The sequence below is a fragment of the Rhamphochromis sp. 'chilingali' genome (assembly GCF_963969265.1).
Source record: "Rhamphochromis sp. 'chilingali' genome assembly, chromosome: 2".
NCBI classification, from domain to species: Eukaryota; Metazoa; Chordata; class Actinopteri; order Cichliformes; family Cichlidae; genus Rhamphochromis; species Rhamphochromis sp. 'chilingali'.
This window is the reverse complement of record NC_137930.1, coordinates 65,508,964-65,533,879: the sequence shown is the minus strand read 5'-3', so window position 1 is coordinate 65,533,879 and position 24,916 is coordinate 65,508,964. Positions and strand designations below refer to the sequence as shown.

General features: G+C 41.0%; 1 protein-coding gene across 2 annotated transcripts in view; it reads right to left on the bottom strand.

Moving 5' to 3' along the window:
- amn1 (antagonist of mitotic exit network 1 homolog) overlaps positions 1–15,262 on the bottom strand; it is a 109,185-nt gene extending 93,923 nt beyond the window's left edge. For both annotated transcript variants that reach the window (XM_080875788.1, XM_080875787.1), the window contains exon 1: positions 15,078–15,262. The gene's annotated coding sequence lies outside the window, so the exon portion shown is untranslated. The remainder of the gene's footprint in view (positions 1–15,077) is intronic.
- Positions 15,263–24,916: the final 9,654 nt, after the last annotated feature.

The window sequence follows — 24,916 nt, the reverse complement described above, 5'->3', positions numbered from 1 at the left end:
CAGACAGGAAGCCACAGGTACAAGCCTGGAGGAGGGCAACCCCAGGATGAACAATAGAGAGAGCAGTGGAAGACTACGGAGGAGGGGTGCCAAAGGGCAGCCCTCCAATGCTATAAAGGTAGGTGTGTGTGTGTGTGTGTGTGTGTGTGTGTGTGTGTGTGTGTGTGTGTGTCATGGGGGTGCGTTTGGGTGACCTCCTGCTCACCAAAGGATCATAAAAGCAGGAAGCTTACAGCACAAGAAACAGATCTTTCAGATAGGATCCATCTATAATAAATAATAATAATAATAATAATAATAATAATAATAATAATAATAATAATGGATACTTTATTGATCCCCATGGGGAAATTACTTGTTTTTCTCTGCATTTGACCCATTCACTCAGTGAAGCAGTGGGCAGCCCACTAAGCAGGCGCCCAGGGAGCAGTGTGTAGGGACGGTACCTTGCTCAGGGGTACCTCAGGGTAGCCGTTAAGTGGATTCGAACCGCCGACCTTCCGATCATGGGGCGACCACTTTACCTACTGAGCTATCCCTGCCCCAAAACCTCCCTAAGCCTCCCCCAGCACCAAATTGGCTGGAGAGGTGGTCAGAGACAAAGGAATGTCTTTGATCCTACTGCTTGAACCAAGACTTTACAAATTTAAGAAACACAATGACAACATTCAACAATTTGACTCTAACATGAACCCTTGGGGAACATGGTGTTTTTTGCAACCATTTCCCCGTTGCTGGGTTTCAAAAATGGCGGTATTGATTTTCGTGCACGAGACCTTCTCACGACTCATCAAGTGATGCTAATGACCAGCCGGTCACATGCAGTCTGATGACATCACATTTTAGCTGTGGCTGTCACGCGAAGGGTAAACTGATGGCACGACCATAGCTGGACTGGCCATCGGGCATACCGGGTGATTTTTCGTTTTTATGGGCCGATTTTTTGTAATGGTATAAACAATAAGAGGTGGTGGATTGGCCAGATGCTGGTCGATGTGTTAAAATAACTCAGTTGTTTGGTGGTGGCTACGGCGGAGATTCCACAGAGGCCAGCAGGTGGATGAGGGAAAGGGGAGGCAGGAGGGGAGGCAGGAGAGACCCGAGGCGGCCGCCGGTCCGAGTGTCAGGTGAACTGAACTTCAGGTAAGAAGTTATGACCTGCAGTCTATCAGGGTCAGATATAAACCAAGTTTAGGTGTGGTTTATTTTCGTTGTGCTGACTTTTCACAGTCAGTTACAATAACTCGTACTGCGTGCTAGCTAGCATGACGGAGTTTATATACAGCTGGGTGGGTGCTATGTTACTGATAGTGAACTTTATTTTATTCATAAGGTTATTAGAGTTGCCAACAGTCCCATAAAAAACAGAATCGTCTCGTATTCAGAGAAAATATTACGCGTTTCGTATTGAGCTGAAAAGGAACAGTTTGTCCCGGACTTCAGCTACAATGGAAAAAGACACAAAGCTGGAGTTTACGCTGCACAGCTGCCTCTTCTTCTCTCATCATGAAACTGATCAATGATCAGCTGATCGGCTTTTCTCTCTTGTTTGTTTATCGCCCCCTTTGCACCAGAAAGGAAACCAGCGGATGTCGTGCTAAACAACAGCAGCACCTTTAAGCTTGATCAGCTGTTGTTAGGATTTATTTAATATTAATTTGACATGAATGAGTTGAAGGGAAGTTATGAACTGTTTCTGAGAGACAAATAACACCAGGATGCTTTTCTGTGTAGCTGACAGCTGGTAACTGTGCAGGGGCGGGTCTAGCAAAGTGTTGCCAGGGGGCCAGGTAGGGCATTAACAAGGAAAGGGGGGCACAAAGAAACACTTTTTTCTTATTCTCATTTAAAATGTCTAGCTTTTATTAAATAATTATCTGAATCTTACAACCAAAGTTTTCATCTGATGTAGCGTGTATAGAAATCATACATATACCAACAAGACGGCGTACATCACTGTCACCACAGCATCTGTTTTCATTCAAAGGCTTTATGGCTTTAATACCTGGTGGGCCGTTCTGTAGTCAAAACGCCCAGGCCGATTTTTGTCCCAGTCCAGCCCTGGGCACGACACGCGGTGAATTAATCTGAGAATGTGCATTAAAAAAAAAAAAAAAAATTATGCCACTTCTTAATGACAGTATCTAACAACCCCAACTACAAGATTCAGTTTGTAATTGGCTAAAAATAAGTTTAACTGTCTTCAGAACATTGCAGAGGCTTTACTGACTATATTTGGCTCAACGTATCTGTGTGAGCAGATTTTCTCTCACATGAAGACTGTCCTCAGGTAGCTGTCTGAATGCTGGACACTGAGACCTGTGTCTCTGAGTGGGAGACCAGAGATCACATTAACATATGTATCCCTGTTTTAACCAACATGCCATATTGCCTTATTTTTCTTATCATTGTTGTGAGGGTATCATAAATAGCATTTGCATTTTCTGTTGTACAGTCCATTTGCTGTCTTTTTTTTTTGTTTCAAAATAGCTGATAACTATTCGCTGATAGCTGCCAACATCTGCAAACAAATTCTATAAAGTGGTTCTATATAGTGTGTAACTGTTAATATAGAGCGTTATTAAATTTATTGCTAATGCAATCATATGGCACATTGACTTCCGAGGACATTTTAGATGGCACACAAGGTTGCCTACCCCTGTACTAATGAAAAAGAGGCTTAATTGTTGCATGCTGGGGCAGCAGGTTGAACTGTACAATGTGGTAGCATAGCAACATATCAATTATAGAAATGGAAATCATCTTGTAACAACATGCATTTTTATGCTTTGAAAAAAAGATAAGAGTGTTTATTCGTGTTTGGACATAATGTTCAATCCAAGGCTTTCGGGTATCCTTATGATTCTTGGTTGTAGTTTTCCATCATGATGGTGAGGTGCTTTTTCCAGGTTTCTCAAGCTACAAATATGAAGAGTACCTTTTAAAATAAATATAAATTTATGTTAAGAAACCTTGAGTTTGTTTGATCCATATACAGCAGGGCCCTGTTTCAGGAAGCCGGTTTAGTGCAAACTCTGAGTAAGTATACCCTGAGTTAACGAAAACTCTGGGTTTTCGGTTTCACAAAGTGAGTTTAGATTAATTCTGAGTGAGTTACTATGACGACACACTCCGTGAAGCTAACCTGCCCCCTAGCAGGTTTACTTCAACTAACCCTGACCTTCTCCGCCTCTTTGTCGGAAACCTGACTGTAGGAAGTGTCAGACATGGCGTGCCCCTCCCTTGAAGAGCCAGTAGATGTTGAAGCCCAAATTCTCCGCAGAGCTCTCCGCCGGGAGAGAGTGATTAGAGCGCGCTCGGACATTTTATCATTTCCTGATGATTTTCTGTGTGAACGTTACCGTTTTTCAGCACAATCTATAATTCATTTGAATAACATCCTCAGGCCTAATATTGCTCATGTGACACATCGCGGACATTCTCTCAGTTCTGTACATATTATTTGTATTGCACTTCGGTGTTTTGCAAACGGGAGCTTTCTGTATAATATTGGTGATGCTGAGCACGTTTCCAAGGCTACCGTCTGTCGGGCAGTCAGGAATGTTACAGTTGCACTGAAACGTCTCCTGTACTCGTTTGTGGTGTTCCCCGGTCATAGACCCACAAGATTTATCAAAGAGGGATTCCACAAAATTGCAGGTATCAGGATGAACAAAACTTAATTCATGATGTGGTGATACTTGAACTACTTCTTAAATTTTACATTTATTTTCAGGGTTCCCAGGCGTGATTGGCTGTATAGATGGCACTCACATTCCAATCATTGCTTCTTCAGTAAATGAAGGAGACTATGTGAACAGGAAGTCTTTCCACAGCATTAATGTACAGGTACATAGTTCCCTGTAGTATTTCAAACTAACAAATTATTTCATTATAGTAATGGATGCTAATTTGTGTTCTCTGCACTGTGAAGATCATATGTGATGCTGCCAACATTATCACAAATGTGGAAGCCAACTGCTCAGCCTCTGTGAGTGGTGGTGGTGGAGGACCCCCACCTGTTTTTCGGGCCTCCGCTTTTTTTTCTGTTGGCTATAACGGGTCACATTTGAGCATACAGAGTAAGCAAATATGTACTTGTAATGTGCTCAGATAATTTCAATAAGTGCTTACAGAGGGGAAATTAATGTAGCCTCTAACTGCAATTGATTGACATAGGACAAACAGACCAAGCACTATGGCTCATAATACAATTACACCTTACCTGTTTGGACTATATTTTTATATTTCATTTTTACTTGCTGCCAGGAACGTTTGGGGCCTGTTGGGTTGCACCTGCGCTCACATCACATCACAAAATCAAATGTATAAAATAAAAAATAAAATAAAATATAATAAAATAACGTGTTAAATGGGTGGAAATCCCTAGATCAATGTTTAAATTAACACTCACGCATTGACTCTGTCGGCTATGTTTTGCCATGCATGCTCCCTTTCTTTTGCAGCTGAGGCTGTGTTACTTTTTTTCCGCGGAATTTGCATGTTATCGGCATATGCTGCCATCAGAATTTCGGCCTCAAGCGCTGTAAAATACATTGACCGCGCCTTCTTTCCCTCCGTCTCCATGGTGACTCACTTAATCTGTGCTCCACTAATCAGGGCTTTATGTATCCTCGTGCGTGCGCTTAACTTGGGGTTAAAGCAACTCCGCGTTGACTGAACTAATTGTTATCAGCCTTTCTGAAACCGAATATTCCGAGTTGGACAGTTCGGGGTTACTCAACCCTGAGTATTGTTTTTCACTTTGAGTTTTCTAAACTGGCTTCCTGAAATAGGGCCCAGATGTCTGGGACTAGATTGATTAAAAATAGTAAAGAAAAGGTTTTATTTCGCTTTATTTAAGGAAGGTTTTCCTTTTTCAACCTCAATGTGTGAACACTGCTGGTCTTTTGTCACTTCAAACAAAAAAGGATCTTTAAATTATTACAGAGGGCTAATTGTACCAATACATTAATTATCATTTGTAACTTTAAGATTTTCATTCATTTTTAAAATAGCAAATGGATTGGTTTTTATGTAGCTCGTTTCTAATCCATGTGATACAACATGCCCCATTCAGCTATGATCGATAACTGCAGATATCAGCTGGATCCATCGGAGACCAATTTGGGGTTTGTAGCTTGCTCAAGGATTGTTGGCATGCAGACTGAAACCATGTCCACACTAATGCGTTTTCATATGAAAACGCATCTTTTTCTCTCTCCGTTTTGGCCTTCTGTCCACACTGAGACGGCGTTTTCGTTCAAGGAAAGTGCAGCGTTTTGAAAACGCTCTACAAAGTGGATACATTTGAAAACTGCAACGAGATTTTCTACATAATACAATATAATCAAGTGTGCCTTATATTTTGTATGTTCATATATTTCAACATAACCAAGCTTATTGTTAAAGAGAACATGATGCATTCCTTACTTCAATGTGTGATGTCAGATAAAGCATGATATACTTCTGTATTGTTATATTTCAGTATGTGAGTGGGTGTGAGGTCAGATAAGCACTGAGTTAACGTCTAACCTCTCCCCGACTGCTTACAGAAGAGGAAGTACTATGTAACTTACTTTCTCCTATAAATAAAGCAACCAAGCCTGCACTCTGTGTGTGTGTGTCTTCTCAGAGACATTCACCCGTGCGCACGTTTCTAAAACTCTCTGAGTCGGTCTGCAGTGTCTTATTTCTCTTATTTGTGTTTGAACAAATGTCTACCCCTGACAAAAACGCAGTTTTCACGTCGCAGTAGGGCTGCACGATTTTGCATAAAATGAGAATCACGATTTTTTGGCTTAGAATTGAGATCACGATTCTCTCACGATTTTCTTTTCCAATATAAATATTTATTGCACTTATTAACTGCACATCAACTTTGTAACAGTTGAGACTGAACATAAAAACAATAAATAAACATAAAAACAACAAATGTCTCACGTTTTGTTGTTGCCGCAAAATGTTGTACTGCTTGAAATTCCGTCTCCACCGTTACTCGACACTGCGTGTATAGAGCAGGTAGTGCAACAATAGAAAAATAGTTGCGGGACGGCACTGTGTAGCGTTTGTCTAGGGTGTTGATCATTTTCCTAAATCCCTCGTTTTGCACAGTGTTGATGGGAGCCAGGTGATAAGTAATAGCCTCTGTAATTTCTTTGTGCCTGCGGGAGGTCGACGTGTATAGGGAAGCGCTGTGTAAGGTTCCCGTTATTGATGTTTGGGTGGTTGACCGGGACGGATTTTCTCCTGTCACTTTCTCGTCATCCCTGACGTGCTCTCCGTTGTTTTTTCCCCTGCTAATTTTAGCATCACACGGCACAGCTTCTGTATCACGTGGTATAAGGCTCCGCCCTTGTCATTTGTTGAACAGGAAGAGTGAGCGCTTGTTTTCAAGCAGAGTACGTCCCGGATCAAAATGCGGTACAATCGTCGTTGTTTTTTTTTTGTTTGTTTTTTTGGTTTTTTTAAATCGTTGTCATTTGGAAATGAGATCGCACATAAGTATGAATCGAGATTTTCTAACGATTAATCGTGCAGCCCTGCGTCGCAGTGTGGACAGCGGACCCGGAGCCTTTTCGAAAACGATGACACAATTTAGTCATGTGATGCAGTCATGTGACCAATTAAACTAAGATAGCGGAGGGCATTATAGCGCAGTTGTTTTGTTTGCTCTCAATTTTGACAGCCCTATTAAAAATTAATATCAGTTTGTACATGCTCCAGATAGCTTCTCTTCAAATTCTTTCATTCTCACTCGCTTTTGCAACTTTGTACGTTACTCGCAGCAACAAGTCCACCTCATTGTTAGTCCGTTTAAAAAACTCTCTGCTTTTCCTCAACATTTTTCCGCGACGTTTCAAAGAGCCAGAAAGTAAATAAATGGTAGACAGAAATTAGGTAGTTGGAATAGTCTTGCATTTCACGCATGTGCAGTACTGCAACGTAAGCATTTTCGGCTGTTTCAATGTGGACGCACAACTCTGTGAAAACGACTGAAAACAGTGTGGACGTGGAGCGTTTTCAGACAAAAACGCCTCCTGGCTGCATTTTAACATAGCTATTGTTGTTTCAGCAAGTTTTAGAACTAAAGAATCTCAAAAGAAGTCCAGTTGTCTTCTTTTTTTTCTCCCCCTCAAGCTCTTGCAACAATCTTTGACTCACCATCAGCTGTTAGAACTGCAGAAGCCTTTATATTAAGAGGTAAAACATTTTCAAGAACCTCAAAAGAAGTCCAGGAGCCTTCAACTCAAGCACTTACAACTACCATGACTTGGATGACTGAGAGCATACATTGGTTGCTAAACAAAACAACTGCTGCACACATTTTATGTCACAGTATTTTTGCTCCTTCTGTCAGACAACATTTGGAGGTCCTTAACTCTGTGAAGTGGAACAAAACTATGAGAATTAAAACAACTGATAACCAGAGTTTTTGAATCAGGAGTCCTTCAACACAGTACATCACCCACTCACACTGAAGTGCCAAGACACTGATAACACAGAGATGTGTGTTCCCAGGAGACGGAGCGAAACAGGTCCCACAACAACATGCTACATTTCCCAGTGGCCCTAAAACCATTGGAACAAAGACAAAGCTAGATGTCGTCAACATTTATTAAAAGAATGGGTGCAAATTAACACCCATACTTTTACAATTATTTACTAGTAAAATAATACTAGGCACTGGCTTACATTCTCAAAGGATCCCCCCTTACCACCAGTTTTTAATGATACAATCCTCATGAACTAGCAAAGGTACAGAGGATTGACCAGAACCACACATATACACTAACAAACTGTTCATGATACACGTGGAAGAGAAATCTTCACTTGGACAACATGGGTTCACTGATTCAGGTCACTATGCAAATAAAAAGCAAATTGAATAGTTTTTACTGCTCTTAGGTTTAATGATGCTTTTGTTCCATACATTGTGTCTCATGGTGCTCTCAGAATAGATGCATATTAGGAGTGTGTTGAATATTTTAGGAGTAGATACACTTTGTATATCCATGTTGACCTACATCAGTTTTTTGCATTCAAAGTATAATCTAATCTAATATAATATAATAATATCCTTGACCCATTTTATTTGTGTGAATAATATTACAATTTACTAATCTTTAATTAGTTAGTGTGTTTATTTCAAAAAGGTATGTATACAGCTCAGTTATACCGCAAGATCATAATTTCATATCTTAAGGTAAAGGTTATTAAAACACAGGAAGATCACACGCATAATACCAATACACTTTTCATTTTAGGTCAAATAGCCGCCTCATATTTAATTAATGTTGCACTTATCTCACAACTAAGAGTCTTTTGAACACAAGTATATTAAGGTTTGAGTACTTCAACCAGTTTCTGACCAGTGTGCACATAAATAAACACAGAATTCTTTGTGATCCATCCTACATCCTGTACTGGGCACTGGCACCATTAGGAAGAAGGCATAGAGTGTGGCAGTACAAACTAAATGGGTTAAAGAAGGCTTTTGTCCCTCTACCCAACAGAATCAAAGAGAGCCTAAAATAAGCTGACACAGATTTATAGAACTGAAGTCAGATTTCCCAGTGAGAACAATAAAGTATCAATCAAGATCCTTAATATTATAAAAACACAAGCACACATAGGCACCTTAAAAAATCTGTATGCATAAAGTAGGATTTGAGGTTCTGAACATGCTTCCTTAAGAGGTAAATAGCCGATTCTAAACAGGCTGTTATTCAACAGACCAGGGGTCCGTTCTTCGTACCTCGCTAAGTAAGTTAGCTGGATTTGATTGTTGACGATTTCGCGTGATCCTGGATCGTTCGGTTCTCCGAAGCTCATCCGGGACTTGCTGTCATAGCAACAGATCCGTAAGCGTAAACCTGCTCGGGAGCAGGCTTACTTTATGTAAACAAGATTAGATCGCGGCCACTCAGGTATGTCCGCTTCATTTATACGAAAGCAACAGCAATATTTTACCACTGTTTTACCATAAATAAATATTATCAATGTAACTAAAGATAATGCAGTATTTGATCCTTTTATTGATTCCATACAGATACATACAGGTCATTTCCTAAAAAAAAAGGGAAATGTACTATTAATCATTCTATTTCATGTATTTGATTATTTCAGATGTAATTCATATTTTAGAGTAGTAATAGTAAATTACTTCGTGTAATCAAGATGAGAGACCACGGCTATAAAAGCGAAGGTGGATTTGGGAAGTCTGTCGCAGCCATGTCCTGTCCGTATACGCGAGCCACCCATTGCGGAAGGTGCAAGATTGATGAGGGGAGTTTTCAGAACTCAGCGTATATTGCGGGATAGACAGGATCCTTTAGCTCAGCGCGACAGTGTGCTCATAGAGAGATATCAATTTTCCCGTGAGGGTATTATTTACTTAACCAACTTGTTGACGAGGGGGTGCAGGACCACCACCTGTCTTTTTTTGCTCTGCCCTTTTCTTGGTTGCTGTTATAAACAAACAGATTATTTCAGGGTCTCTTTTCAAGAGACTAAAAAGTAGGGCTGCCACAAACGATTATTTTGATAGTCGACTAGTCACCGATTATTTATGCGATTAGTCGACTAATCAGATCATCATCCACTGGACGTAAAACTACAGCTTATTGCACCAGCAGCATCTGCTCTTATATAACTATCATTAGCTTACAGCTTTAAGCTTTTAAGGTGCTAACTAAAAATAAAGACAAGATGATAGTTTGTTAAATTTTAATGAAATTTGCAGATTGTTTCGGTGAAGTTTAATAAACTCCTTGCTATCTAAAATATAACAGGACACCGGAGTATATTCTCCAGCATCTCACACTTCTGATAATCAGCTGTCTGCTTGACGTTTATTCAGCTGTGTAAAAACTATAACTTTAATCTCAGCCAAACCGATTTACTCAGGAACAAATAAAATACTAAAAAAAAGCCAAACAATAACATTTTTAATTTATCTAAGTGACTCATATATATTTAACCTGAGTCGCGAAAGACGGCGGTGGGTTTGAAAACAATTTGCCGGGAGTCCGGTGTTCTCACGGCGCTAGTGACCTAGCCCCCGGCTAGCTATCGAGCTAGTGGGTAACAGACGTCTCCGAAAACGTCGGAGCGCTTTTGAAAATATGTGGTGTCCTGATAAACTGAGCAGATATTTGAGGTTTACACAGCTACATTCTCGCCTGAAAATATGTTAAACGTTTATTTTGTGACCCAGAAAGAATAATAAGAGTAATATTAAAACTAACTAGCTACCGCCATTGTTGGAAACTAAGCTGGGCCGCGCTATGAATTCTGGGACACAGCTGCTTCTTCTTCTTCGGGGTTTAACGGCAGCTGGCATCCTCGTACATGCTGTGCTGCCATCTTCTGTTTCAGTCCGTTATTACACTCTTAAATCCTGCTATTATTCCTGCGTCTTTTGCGATCTTACAAAGCTTCAAACGACACGTCGACTATTAAATCAGTCGTCGACGATTTTGATAGTCGACGTAATCGTGACTAGTCGACAAATCGTGGCAGCCCTACTAAAAAGCAATATAAGTGATAAATATTACCATTCTGTGTAACCACCCAGCCCAGGACCTCCACATCCAGCAGGTTCACCTCCAAGATCGTCTGAGACCAGCCACCCAGACAGCTGCTGGAACAATTGGTTTGCACAACCAAACAATTTCTGCACAAACTGTCAGAAACCATCTCAGGGACGCTCAACTGCATGCCCGTCGTCCTCATCGGGGTCTTGACCTGACTCCAGCTCGTCGCCGTAACAGACTTGTGTGGGCAAATGCTCACATTCGATGGCGTCTGGCACGTTGGAGAGGTGTGCGCTTCACGGATGAATCATGGTTCACATTGTTCAGGGCAGATGGCAGCTGAGAATGTCCCAGTTCTTGCATGGCCAGCATACTCACCGGACATGTCACCCATTGAGCATGTTCGGGATGTGCTTGACCGGCGTATACGACAGCGTGTACCAGTTCCCACGAATATCCAACAACCTCGCACAGCCATTGAAGTGGAGTGGACCAACATTCCACAGGCCACAATTGACAATCTGATAGACTCCATGCGATGATGTGTTGCACTGCATGAGGCAAATGGTGGTCACACCAGATACTGACCGGTTCTGGGTCCCCAGACCCCCAATTAGGGCTGCCACGATTAGTCGACTAGTCACGATTACGTCGACTATCAAAATTGTCGACGACTAATTTAATAGTCGACGTGTCGTTTGAAGCTTTGTAAGATCCCAAAAGACGCAGGAATAAGTAGTAGTATTTAAGAGTGTAATAACGGACTGAAACAGAAAATGGCAGCACTGCATGTTCAAGGATGCCAGCTGCCGTTAAACTCCGAAGAAGAAGCAGTGTCCCAGAATTCATAGCGCGGCCCTGCTCAATTTTCAACAATGGCGGCAGCTGGTTAGTTTTAATGTTACTCTTATTATTCTTTCTGGGTCACAAAATAAACGTTTAACATATTTTCAGGCGAGAATGTAACTGTGTAAGCCTCAAATATCTGCTCAGTTTATCAAGACACCGCATATTTTCAAAAGCGCTCCGACGTTTTCGGAGACGTCTGTTACCCACTAGCTCGATAGCTAGCAGGGGGCAAGGCTCACTAGAGCCGGTGACAGCACATACCTTAAACTTAAAGCTGTAAGCTAATGGTAGTTATATAAGAGCAGATGCTGCTGGTGCAATAAGCTGTACGTTTTACATCCAATTGATGCACGATCTGATAAGTCGACTAATCGCAAAAATAATCGGTGACTAGTCGACTATCAAAATAATCGTTTGTGGCAGCCCTACCCCCAATAGCGCAAAAAACTGCACATTCCAGGGTGGCCTTTTGTTGTGGGCAGTCTGAGGTACACCTGTGCACTACTCATGATGTCAGATCAGCATCCTGATGTGGCACACCTGTGAGGTGGGATGGATTATCTCAATATAGCAGATGTGCCCACTACCACACATTTGGACTGATTTGTGACCACTGTTTGGGAGGGATGGTTATATTGTGTATCTGGAATGAATTTTAGGTCTACGTCCATCCCATGGGGAATGGGAGCAGTAACAAAGGTGTTGCGTTTATATTTTTGTTGAGTGTAATAAATTTACCCTACCGCCTACTGGTGTTGGCCAGAGGGGCCGATGGCGCGATATGGCAGCCTCGCTTCTGTCAGTCTGCCCCAGGGCAGCTGTGGCTACAACCGTAGCTGCTTCCACCAGTGTGTGAATGTGAGAGTGAATGAATAGTGGCATTGTAAAGCGCTTTGGGTGCCTTGAAAAGCACTATATAAATCCAATCCATTATTATTATTATTATTATTATTATTATTATTAAATTACATACGAGTTTAATTTGTCAGCAACTTTCTGCCAGCCCTCTCTCCTTGCTTTTGCAGCCTTTGCAGTGTTCCCTTGCGTTTTAATTAAACTCTGAAACTCCTGAAATCCCTCAATCAAGAGTTCTTGCTCTGCTGCCGAAAAATACCGAGCGCGCTCCTTCGACATTTTCGCCGACCAATCAAAGGGTTGCCGATCAAGGTTTCTACTATCGATGCGTAGCCCCTGTTAAGCCACCCAGTGATCTCACATTACTTCATCCAGCTATACTAATCGTCAACAACAGGTGTGTTCGGGGAACCGGAATAGCGAGCTCAAAGTTATCCAAGATCAAATCATCGCGCTGTGTCATTTGATCTTGGATGTAGTAAGCGAGGTACGAAGAACGGACCCCTGGAAAAAGAGTATTGTTGGTAGTGATCATGTCAAGGCTACAGAACACTCAAGCCTTCCCACTCCACACAACATCACCATATACAAGTTGCCTTTATATTTTGACGGTACCTGGAGTATCGGCTAGTGATGTGCGGATCGATACTGAAATATCGATTCCTCCGATACCAATCATTTATGTTCTAGAATCGATTCTCACATTAAAATATCGATATTTTAGTAATTTAGGGTAAATTTGTAGTTTACCATTAACAGGAACACAGTGGAAAGAAACTATTTCATTCGGTTGTCTACAATTGGAAGGAACTACTTCCTCGTCCACCTTTCATAGTCATGTGCGAAATATGGCTGTATAAATGTGGCAGGCCCTTGGCTTGCGCACTCACAGTGGCTGAGCGTAATTGGAGTCATGTGCGGACGTATTTTACATCCACAAACAGCCGAGACATGGTTTGAGATACATGTGGCAAGAAAGTGAGGTGTTGTGGCAACACCACAAATTTGTCAAACACCTCAGAGTAAATCATATCTCAGAATATGACGAGCGTATGTTAAGGCGAACTGAAGAGGAGGAGTGGACAGGGACAGGTGCTGCTAGGGCGAGACAGACGTCTCTCACGGAGTCCTTTAGTGCTGCAGGCAGGCAAGGTGTTCAAATAGCTCACGACTTCAGGTTTTTTATTTCTGTATGATGAATTCTGCATTATTAAGTGATAAGAACAAGTAATCTGATGTCCTGTAATCATTATGAAACTATAATTTGAGATACAATAAATAAAATACGTTTTTGTACAAGGTATCGTATCGGATCAGTATCGCCGATACCACCCTCAATATTACTTGGTATCAGATCGGAAAGGAAATCAGTGGTATCGCACATCACTAGTATCGGCCTGTGTTTACTTGGTATCAGGTCAATACAGAAAAAATAATTATGGCAAAGCACAGCAAACCTCATCATCAAATGTTCTTGCTCTGTGGTGACTGGTTATCTGAAGAGGTTAGAAAATAATGCATTTTTAGCAGTTAATATCCTGAGAAAGGTAGCTGGGGTTAACTTGTGCAAACACGAATTTTATTTTTAATGTAATCTTACGAACAACATTTATTTCCCTCCACAGAGCAATAGTGAATGATCAGGGGTTTGCCATCAGTGATCAGAGAGTGGCTCGGAGACCATAAAACATCATTTTCAGACATTGACTGGCTGCCAGAGTCCACACTTCGGGATGTGCTGGAGATGTTAGAGCTGGTCCGACACTCCCCTTATGCTGGGCTTACACTGTGCGATTTTTGGCCCATTTTGAGCCGATTTTTGAGTCGTGCGACCGTTTTGGCGATCGGCCCGATTTTGGCCTTCATCGTCCGTCGTGCATCGTGTAGTATACGTGGGGTAACGAGAAGCGATTAACACCTCACGACCAGCTCCCGATCACCAATCGCTTGGTGACCGTCGTGAGGGTGTCACCGCAGCTTCTCACACTGCGAACGCGCAAACACAAATGTCAGCGAAAAAGACTGCGCAGCACAGCGGTGCAGCGTGTGATCTGGACACAAGCGATGGAGGCACAACTTGTAGAACTATGGCAAGCTCATCCGAGCCTTTTCGATGTGGCTTCACAAAATTATCACAACAACCGTGAAAATAGTTGGATTTACATTGCTGCTCAATCCCAGCTGCCTGATCATGTTTTTCATTAGCAATTTAGCAAAGTTGATGGTGGTGGTGCGCGTGTCTGTGTGAGTGAAAGACAGAGAGGGAGAGCGAGCGACAGAAATTCTGTTATAACCTTCCTTTTATGGACGCACAGTGTGAGCACTCTGGTCGCATCCAAGCATAGTATAGTGCGAGACCCTGCATCGTGACCTACCAACTTCTAACCCCTGCGAGTCAATCGTGCAGTTTGAGCAGAAGCTGAATAACGCGACTGAAAAAAAGAAGAAAAAAAAAAATCGCACAGTGTAAGCCCAGCATTAGCGAAACGTTAACGCGACGCTGGATGCAGTATATTCAGACAGTCAGCCGACTTTACATTTTAGGTACATAACGCTGCTGAATGTAGCCCTCCAGCTAAACTGGCGGCTCTCCCGACGCTTAAAAAGGTTGTGCCTTTATTTTCAATGCAAGGCTTACATTTGTGCTTTACTCTTTCTTAAAATCGTAAAACTCAGTAACATCCGGTTTTAACGCTGATCAGTAACGTCGGATGTTAATATTAAAATTTAATGTAGTCTATTATGCTCATCCACAGCTTCACTCATGTGTGCAGGCAGCGTACACTACACAACATCTGTACTGTACTTGAGTATTTGAGCAACTGAGAAACTTACTTTTTCACGAATTCTGGCTGAGCCGCAGCGGTTTCAAATAGTCCGCATCCTCTTGGATAAAACAGCTTCTCTTTGTGGAAGTGGCGTGATTTCATCCATATCACATCCGGGTTTAATAAGGGAAAGTTTTAGTCCTTCTCCTGGGGTTGGTTAAACGCCATGGAGATTCAACTCTTTCACCTCGCGCTAACGCCCTCTGCTTATGAGTGTCGGCGGGTCGGAGACGTCATCGAAGGAGGCGGACCCCGACGAACACGTGTGGCTTCACAAAACAGGACCACGACTCATCTTCGCCCAGAGGAAGTACGAATGTTCGAGTTCCCAGTCGGAATTTGAATCTTTCCCACTCGGAAAGTCGATGCAGTCCCAGCAACAGTGCTGTGCCAAAATTAAGATTTTGGAGCCCATACCAAATACAGGGCCAGTATTATACCCGTACCCATACTTTTAACCTATAAAGGCAGTTTATGTAGGGGAGAGCATGATTGTAGTGATTTATGATATATTTAGTGATTTTCCACAATAATTAGTTAATACAACTAAACGCACCTTTCAGCTTTTCATGCATTTTGAAACTGTTTTTTTTTTCTGGAAACCTTAAACGTAAACGTGTCTAAGGGACCGAGCTCTAATTCTCCAGAGAATCTCATTCTTCGAAGCACCACCCAGAGCTTGTGACCAAAGGGACAAAGCAAATCAATTCAAGAGCTTCTGGGTTAGCTCTTCCTTCACATCAGACTGGTACAGTGTCCACATCACTGCAGAAACTACACAAATCTGTCAGTCACCTGCACTCTCCCCTTACGCACACGTACAACGACTAACAAGAGCTAAACACACACTGCAGCCACTTGTAGCACACAGATTTGCCTCATGCTCTCCTCAGGGAGAAACAAACAGTTGCTACATCTTGATGCATGCTCAATCATCCAGGTAAAGAAATCCCAAAAAGTTGATTCTGTTCATCTGGACGTAACGTTTTTTTCAATGGAAGAAACATTTCATCAGTTTCTTCATCATTATTATGCAAATTGTTCTGACCATTGGTCAACGACCATGAGTACAGCTCACAGAAAGTTGGGGAATGGTTGAAACCACATCATCGTAAGATGGTGATTTGCAGCCGTTTAGAGAGTTTTTCCCTTTTCATGTAAATGGCCCTCGGATTTGAGCAGGAAGTCAAGGAGGCCGTTAACATGAAAATGAAAAAAAAAACACCTCTGAATCGAGGAGGGGGACTAAGGGTCCATCTTTTTACATCTTACAATGCATCATTGCAGACTGAACAAAAACTGCAAATGCAGAAGCAGGAAGTGAAAATTAACCACAACCTTACTACTTCCACAAGAATAATAGCAGGGGATATCCAGGGGGGATAATAGCAGCCAGGTGCTGCTAATAAAATCAACTTGATTAAGTGAGTGCCAACAAGTGTGACCAGAAAAACAACGGTTTTGGCAGTTTGCTGGTCTGGAGAATTCAAATGGGTTAAGCAAAATGTGAACAACTATAAGGCCATTTCCAAACAATTTGAAGTTTGTCATTCTATTGTAAGAAATATTATTCTCATGTGGAAAATAGTAGTTGCCATTTTTATCAAGAGTGAGCATGCTAGCAAATTCTTCCCAAGATTAAACCGATCAATACTCAGAGAAACGACAAAAGTCCAAGTGCTGCATCTTGGAACATTCAGCCATCATTTAGCATGTTCAAGATCATAACATTAAAATTAGCAAAAGGCTTAACTGGTGTGTGGATGTTTTGAGAAAAAGTCTCTTTTCTAAAAGATTTTTCTTTGAACAATGTTGAGTCAAAAATTCTGAAATTTTGTTCACTTCTTAAATGAAATTTAAAAAACAAATACTGAAAAAAAAATGCCACATGAGAAGAGGAGAGTTTGTAACTGATCAGTCTATTGAACCTCTACAAATAGTCAAAAGCAAAAATCACATCTTTCATTTGAGGTTTCATTTATTTATTGTCCCAATATGCAGAATATTAGAATTTCACATATTCTCCTGCATGCTTTCGATGGGTGAAAGACACAGAGGCGGCAAGATGCATATTCAAAATCCAGGGGCGTAGATTTGGCATGGACGGAAGGGACATGTCCCCACCAATATCCAGCGATTATTGAATTGTCCCCACCAATAATTTGATCTCTTCGAGTAAAGAAAACAAACCCGATAGAAAGAAAAAAAACGATCTGTCAACGTCTCATTCACCCAGCGGTGCAGAAAGAGTTAAATTACGTTCTCTACTGGAGTCCTACCTCATGTGACAAATATGGCCAATGTGATTGGCTGTGCTTTTTAGGGAGTTCTGTTTAGTTTTAGCAGCGGCAAGCCTGCGCTGCCAGGAGGAGAGGAGGATGGCAGCAACAAGGAAGAACCTGGCTATAAGAAAGTATTTTTCAAAGAAACCTGTAAGTCACTTAAAGTCAAGTTCACTCATAAAATGTGTCCGTCATAATAACGTTACAGGCTATGCTAGGCTTTGGCCCACATCAGTCTAAAATTGTATGTAACCATGAATAACGTGTTTTGGAAACTAACTGCACAACAGGCAGCACTATCAGTTCTCTAAGTCTCAGAGCAGCATTTCTAATTTTGATTGAAACTGTCAGAGAAAACTGCAGACTCGAGTAAGCCAGGATATTAGTTTTAGAATTATGTCTAACGTTAAAATGTTGGTGACACAATAATTTCGTCCTAATGGCACTGACATATTCATAGGGTTAATTTTTGAGACAAAATATCATGAGGTAGTCATGATTTTGCAAATATTCCACCTTGTTTTAAAAATGCACTCACCCTACAAACATTACTGATGAGTCAAGATCTGCACAAACTGACAGAAACACTGAAGCAGCTACACATTTTATTCTTATTGTCATGTATGTCCTATTTGTCAGGTGACAGAGGCAGCTCTGCCATGTTGTAGCTCAGAGGTGAAGAGGCGAGGTCACAGGTGACTGACTGATGATTTGGTGCTATAGATTAACTAGTATTTATCATCATAACAATTGTTAGGCTGCTGATGCAAATTGATTCGTTAGTGTATATTTGACAAAGAATCTGAATTGACATGTCTCACTTTTTATATGGCATGAATCAATGTATTATTTTATCAGGTAGCAATATGTCCTAGTGCAGGGGAAGAGCCAGGGCCAAAGCTGAGGCACATCAAGCACATAGTAATAATTTTAATCTGAGGATAAAACGCAGGTACTTAGGATGAAAGATACTTCAGTGCTCTCAGGAGACTAAAAAGATGGCTACGGTCAACAATGACTCAAATGAAATTAAACAATGCTGCTGTGTGTCCACCAGGAGAGACTGGACAGTATAGATGTAAAACAAACATGCCAGCAGTTTATCTCAGTTAACGAGAGGAGCAGGCATGTGTTCGGCTCCTTCACATAGTGGACATTGAAGTAATGATGTTAAGTGCTTAAAGTCATTTTCTTTTATTGTCATGACTGTATTTGAAGCTATTTTTATTTTTGTATGATACCTGATTTATATGGAATGTGGAAGTAAACTAAAGCCTAAAATACTTTAGTCAGTCATTTGTTTAATAGTAATTTAACATTATATAATTCGCATATAAAACTATGAATTGTAATTTTAAATGGTTTTAAAGCATGCAGAATAGCATATGTAGGCAAGTATATTTCTCTTTTTTTTTCTTTTTTTTTTTTTTATCAAGAAGCAAAGACAAAAAAAAAAAAAAAAAAAAAAGAAAAGGCAGGGTTCGATGGTAGAATCATCCGTCCCCACCAATGCCAAAACCAAATCTACGCCCTTGTCAAAATCCCAACAATTTAGAAGCTACGGTATATGCAAGATGCTGTAAGCCTACAAAAATCTTTGATGAGCAGTGTGAAACCACCTCATCTTTAGTGATGGGGTTATTTCCAGCGTGCTCCATATTCTGATTAACCAAATGCATGGATCACCTTTTTAGATGTTAAAGATGCAGCAACCCTGTTCCCAGACAGGGCAGCAAATGCTGTCTCTGCTCAACCATAAATTCCCCCAAACCCTGCCCCCAAACAAATGTGCTGAGCAATAAAAAGGTTTCTGGTGGAGTCTGGAGAAGGCTTCAGTGTAGTGGGGGCGTTGCAACTTTAAACTGTATAAACACTGGAATGATGGCTTAAACAGTTTAATTCCACCAAGACCCAAGAATGACCTCCATGTTTAAACTTAGTGACAGGATGGATATGAAACATGCAGAGGAACCCCTCCCTCTACCCAATAAGCTGGTTGTCAGTTTGATTTGAATGAAGTTGGATGAAGAAACTGTGTTTTCCTCTTCTTTTGGAGACATTGTCATATGCTTAAATGCATGTAGAAATATATGTTATGACCTATTTGCTTCCATAGTTTGTTATAACCTCAAAATGAACACTGTACCTCCCACACACATGCACACACCTATAAAATGCAGAACTATATCTTTCCATATCATAAATCTGTAGCCAAACCAGAGGTGGGGGAAATAGTGCCTTTGTCTTACTTAAAATTATGTTTTAAAGACTAAAATAATACTATTTTTACGATCAACAATATATTAAAATCACACACTGCTTTTAAAGCTTTGATTTGTATTTTTTTTTAACATTTGTGATTTTATTGCAAGCTGTCATGTTAAAATCTAGTTTTGTCCACCTGTAAGATTTATATTGCCCTGAACTCTCAAGATAATGATAAAAAATCATTTTAATGTGGTTATTCATGCCTTAATTAGAAATAAAGGGTTAAATAAATTGAAGCCACATCCAGAATAAAAAAATGTGATGATAAAGGAACACAGAACCCACTGTGGGATAACCTATGATGTAAATGCTCTGTATATTATCAGTAGTAATATACCTACACTACAAGGCTGAAAACTGATTAGATTAATGTCTGATGATCTTTTGTGCTTCTTCAAGAGAGAGATACTCCCATACAGCTTATGACAAAATTTAATCCGAAGTGATTGATGGCCCTAATCATGACCTTTTGACCTCCCCCCTCCCCCCCGGAAGTGTGTAATTTGATCCCCTAAGCGTGTCGAATTGCATCCGGAGAAGGGAGGGGGGAAACCTCCGGAAGCGCGCCATCTGTTGTTGGGGAAAAAAAAGTTTTTAGAGGGAGGGAGTGCAGCAGGGGAGGAGAATAAAAAGCAGAGAGGAGTCCGTCACAATTTCTAAGGCACAGACGCAAGATGGATTTCCTTCTGCAGCCCAGCAGCGTTCCTGTGTCCGATGAGATCTGCTCTCCCAAAGAAGAAGGCTTTGAATATGACATATTCAAATACAGCATATTTACTATGGAAGGCCTCGATCCGGACCTTATGACCCTACCGGAAATACTCCGGAAGTGTCTAGTCATTTTCAGACCTGATGCGTCATGTTCCCTAAGCATGAGGGGAGGGGTATGGTTCCTGAAGCACAGCGGTGATGCAGCAGATGATTCTGTGATGTATAGAGAGACAGAGCGGCAGTTAGTTTTCCGCAAACTCATAGTTTGAATTCTGTTTCGATATTATGACAATTTTCTCTGTTTTTTACAATAGCAGGTGTAATTTTACTTTCTTAAGCTGCACCGGCGTTTGTAATGGGAATAAAGACTGACTTCCTGTAGAGATTTCAATAGTATTTTATTTTCCTATAATACAGACGCTGTAAAAAACCTTTAAGATACACCATAGCTTGTGATGAAAAGAAGAACTTTCTATCCGCTTGTAACCTACAGGCTGCCTATGTGTAAAAAATGAATAAATATCCCTTAGTGAATACTACTTTTCCTTTTGAGAGACTGAAAAACAAACCATAATTGCCGCGACAGGCGATCTTGTTTCTCTCTCACACACACACACACACACACACACACACACACACACACACACACACACACACACACACACACCGCGGGTCAAGGAGGAGTGAGACGGCGGAAGAGTTTTTTTTTTTTCTTCATTACTTTTACAATGGGTTTTCTCAATAGATAGAAAATGATGACGCTGAGGAGTCAACATCCGATATTATCATTGCTTGTAACCCGGTAAATAATTTCGTACATCTCCCCATAAAACAAGTCTTAGTGGAAAAAAGCTCATATTCGAATAAGTTTATTAAAGCACCCCCCCTCTGTGGGAAAGAGTCAACCATGAGGCGAGTTTTGTCAACAGGAGACGGGTTTTGTCCATTTGGTAAAACAAATATCCGCCTCAAAGTCGTAATTTTACCGTTGCAGAATGTGGAAAACAGACAGCCCTCACAGGAGGCACCCAGGGGCCCACCTCACACACCATAGTTAAAATATTTAAATTTCAACTAAATTTGTAGTAATGATTGGATTTCCTCACTTATCTACACCACACTCCTTGTCCTTGATTTCTTATCGTTTCTTATCGTTCCTCTGTCCCTTAATAGAAACCACATATATAGAAACTATCCTCCCTTTCAGTTGTCTTTTGCACTTCCATATCGCAAAGCAGTTACTGTAGGTTATTTTCTGCTTATGCATTAATGTAATTAATTAACTTATTTATCCTTAAGTAAGGTAATGACTTGAGTTCTAATGCTTTTTGTCTCTTGAGTTAGCTGTCAATGTGGGATTTTTTTCCCCTTTTGTCCAGTTAAAGCTGCCTTTCATTCTTCAACACAGCTTAAACTCTAATAGGTAAGCTTTCTTGTAATTTCTTAGTTCTGCAGGCTTCTTGAAAGACATCCGAGACTCTTCTTTGGATGCTGGCTGCCTTTTGTTTTGTTTTCTGTCAAGATGATCCCACACCGCTTCGATTATCTTGAGGTTCGAACCCTGGAGAGATCAATCCATGACTGATGCGTTGTTTCATCCAGGCATACTTTGACTACATTGGCAGTATGTTTGCGATCATTGTCGTACTGAAAAATGAAGTTGAAGCCAATCAGACACTACGTGGTATTACATGGTCGATCAAAATCTGGTGGAACTTTTCTACATTCATAATTTGATTAATTTGGATAAGAGCTCCAACAACACTGGCTGAAATCCAGCCTCAAAGCACGGTAGAGTATCCACGCTGTGTTAAAGACGGCTATAGACATTCACTGTTGTATCTCTCTTCGGACCTCTTCCATGCATATTTCAAATTTGGATTCATTACTCCATAAGACATATTACAGCTGATTTCTTTTTCCAGTCAATTTCTTGTGTAATTTGGCACACCTCAGCCTTATTTTTCTCTGTTCTCCTTCCTTAAGAATGGCTGATTAACAGCCACCCTTCCAACTCAGATAACTTTTGATGAGGTTTCATGAAATGTTTACAGCACTTGAGTTACTCGCCACGGCCATCCTAAATGCTAAAAACACTCAACTTTAATTCTAAATTACGTAATTAACGTTAACCAGAAAAAACAAGCCAAAGTCGAAATGTTGCTGAGCTGACCTGTGGTATGCTATGTCTTCTAAAGCACGTATAATGTAAACAGAACTGGTCTTTGCACAGAAGCCTGTGGAGCTTCATAATTAACCTCAGTGTGTGAAGAGGACTCTCCATTTAATAATAGCTGTAATAAAATGTTCTGGCCGACGGTGTTAAACGCTGCACTTGGGTCTAGCAGGGAAGATTTCAACTTTTCAATATGAATGAAGGCTGAAAACTGATTAGATTAATGTCTGATGATCTTTTCTGTGCTTCTTCAAGTTTGTAACACCAAACATATTAAAGGATGATGTAAGGCTCACAGGAAGAGTTTAATTAGACACACATTTACTATTTTTCTTTATACTCTTTCTTTCTTGACATGTTTAATATGATTACTATCAGAGGAGAAAATGAACCTTGTGTAGTCTAAAAACTTTTTTATTTAATCAAACTGTAATGTTGTTGAACTCTGTCCGGGGATGGGCGTCCAGGTACACACCGGCTCACTCCTTGGCGGCCGCTTATCGGGGCTTGGAGCCTGGGGCTCGCTCGGGCCACTTCGGAGGTGGGGTGCCCCCGGCCTCTCGGCCTGGGGCTCGGTCACTCAGGCGCAGCTGGCTGCTGGCGGAGCTCACGGGCGCGTCACTGCAACTCCCGCTGGCTTCTGCTCCGCGGCTGCTGAGTGAGCCCTCATCTGGGACTCTCCTCAGCTCTTTCCGGGACAGTGGCGCAGCTGCCCCTCTGTTGGTCTTCCTTGGTCTCTTGTGTTCTGGGGGCCTCTGGATGTCTGGAGTTTTGATCTCCTCCACACCTGCTTCACGCCCTGGAGGACGGGGCTGTGGCCCCCCCACACCCTCTAGCAGATTATTACATGAAGGAACCTTTTAAAAAAACAAAAAACAAGCGCGTCCATGCTCACAGGTGTACACACGGGTGATCACACCCACAAACTACACCCTTTTTGGCTCCTACCTCAAAGCACACTGTGTTCTGTTGATCTTATGTGCTGCACAATAATGTTTAACATTTAGTATTTACTGTCATATTCCCATATATCATTGTGATGTTGTTTATTCTATTACTCTTGTTCTCTTCTGCTTGCTTTCTTTTTTCTCTCTCAGCAGGTGATCCAGGTGATTGATATATGCATTTTTTTTCTCTGCCCGTTCTGTTGGTTTTTGTCTTTTGCCCTTCTCCCCCGTCCCTCTTCTCAGCTGTTTCTCTTTCCCTCTTTCTTTCTCCCCTTCTTTCCCCCAGTCAAGTCTGTCCCGTATTAAGAGAAAAGAAAAAGAAGAAAAGAAAAAAAAGAAAAAAAAGAAAAAGGAATTCATTTCACGTTGAAATACCTGGAGAATTCAACTCTCCTGCGCTCTGTGAATGAAAGTCTCTGCAGTTTAACAAACCAGAGCTGACACTGCCATCCTGTCGTCTCATTAACTGACTCTGATAATGTAACCAGAAGGCCTCAACTTCCGTTCATCAGTGATAGCAGTGTTATTGATTATGTAATTATGTCATCCTCATTTCTCCCGTATGTGGTAGATTTTGAAGTTGATATTTTTGGATATATTGTCATCTTATAAGCATTGTCCTATCTGTGTTGAGCTTACAAATGAAGTGCCAGTAAGGAAAAAATAAATTTAAAGAATAATGAGGGCCAGACTAGACAAAAGATTTTCTTGATAGTCTACATCAGAGGTTAATTAGCAATGCATTAAATTAATTGGATGCAACTGAGGATATGATTGTTAACCAAGAAAAAATGGATTCAGTAGTAACAAAGCTTGAAGATGTATATAAAATTGCAGAGGTTTGATTTGGTATGTTGAAAAATGCTACCGTAACTATTATGAAGAGAAGAATTAGTTTAACATTGAGTGTAAGAAGGAATTGTGTTAAGGCAAAGACTTAAGGAAGTGTTAGAAACCTAATAAGTTCCAGATCCTGCTGAGAGAAAAAAAAAAAAAAAAAACTCTGACGGACGTGTCTTTTAATCTTGTCAACAAATCCTTAATCATCTAAATCTGCCATTTATCATCTTGTAAAATGTTCCCTCTGCTTCTGTTGCACATCTCCCCCCGGACACTCTCTGCTTCACCTGTCCTGTGCAGGTGGTCCAACCCCTGCCTGCCTCCTTAAACTGGGGTGTTTAAATCTCTTTACCTCTGTTGTGAACTTCACACAAAGTTTGTGGTAACAAAATCAAACTGACGAGGATCTCGTTTGAAAAACACACACACTCACGAGACAAAATAAAAACAGACTGCTCAAAGCAAAAGCAGAGCCCTCACAGCTGGTAGTACAAACACAGTGACAACATGCGTATTAGATATCCTCAGTGCCAAAAGCATAAATATGAAAAAATGTGATCACCAAGAATATCCTAAAAATGGCATTGAGGTGGGTGTTACAGTAAAGAAAAAAAAAGTAGCC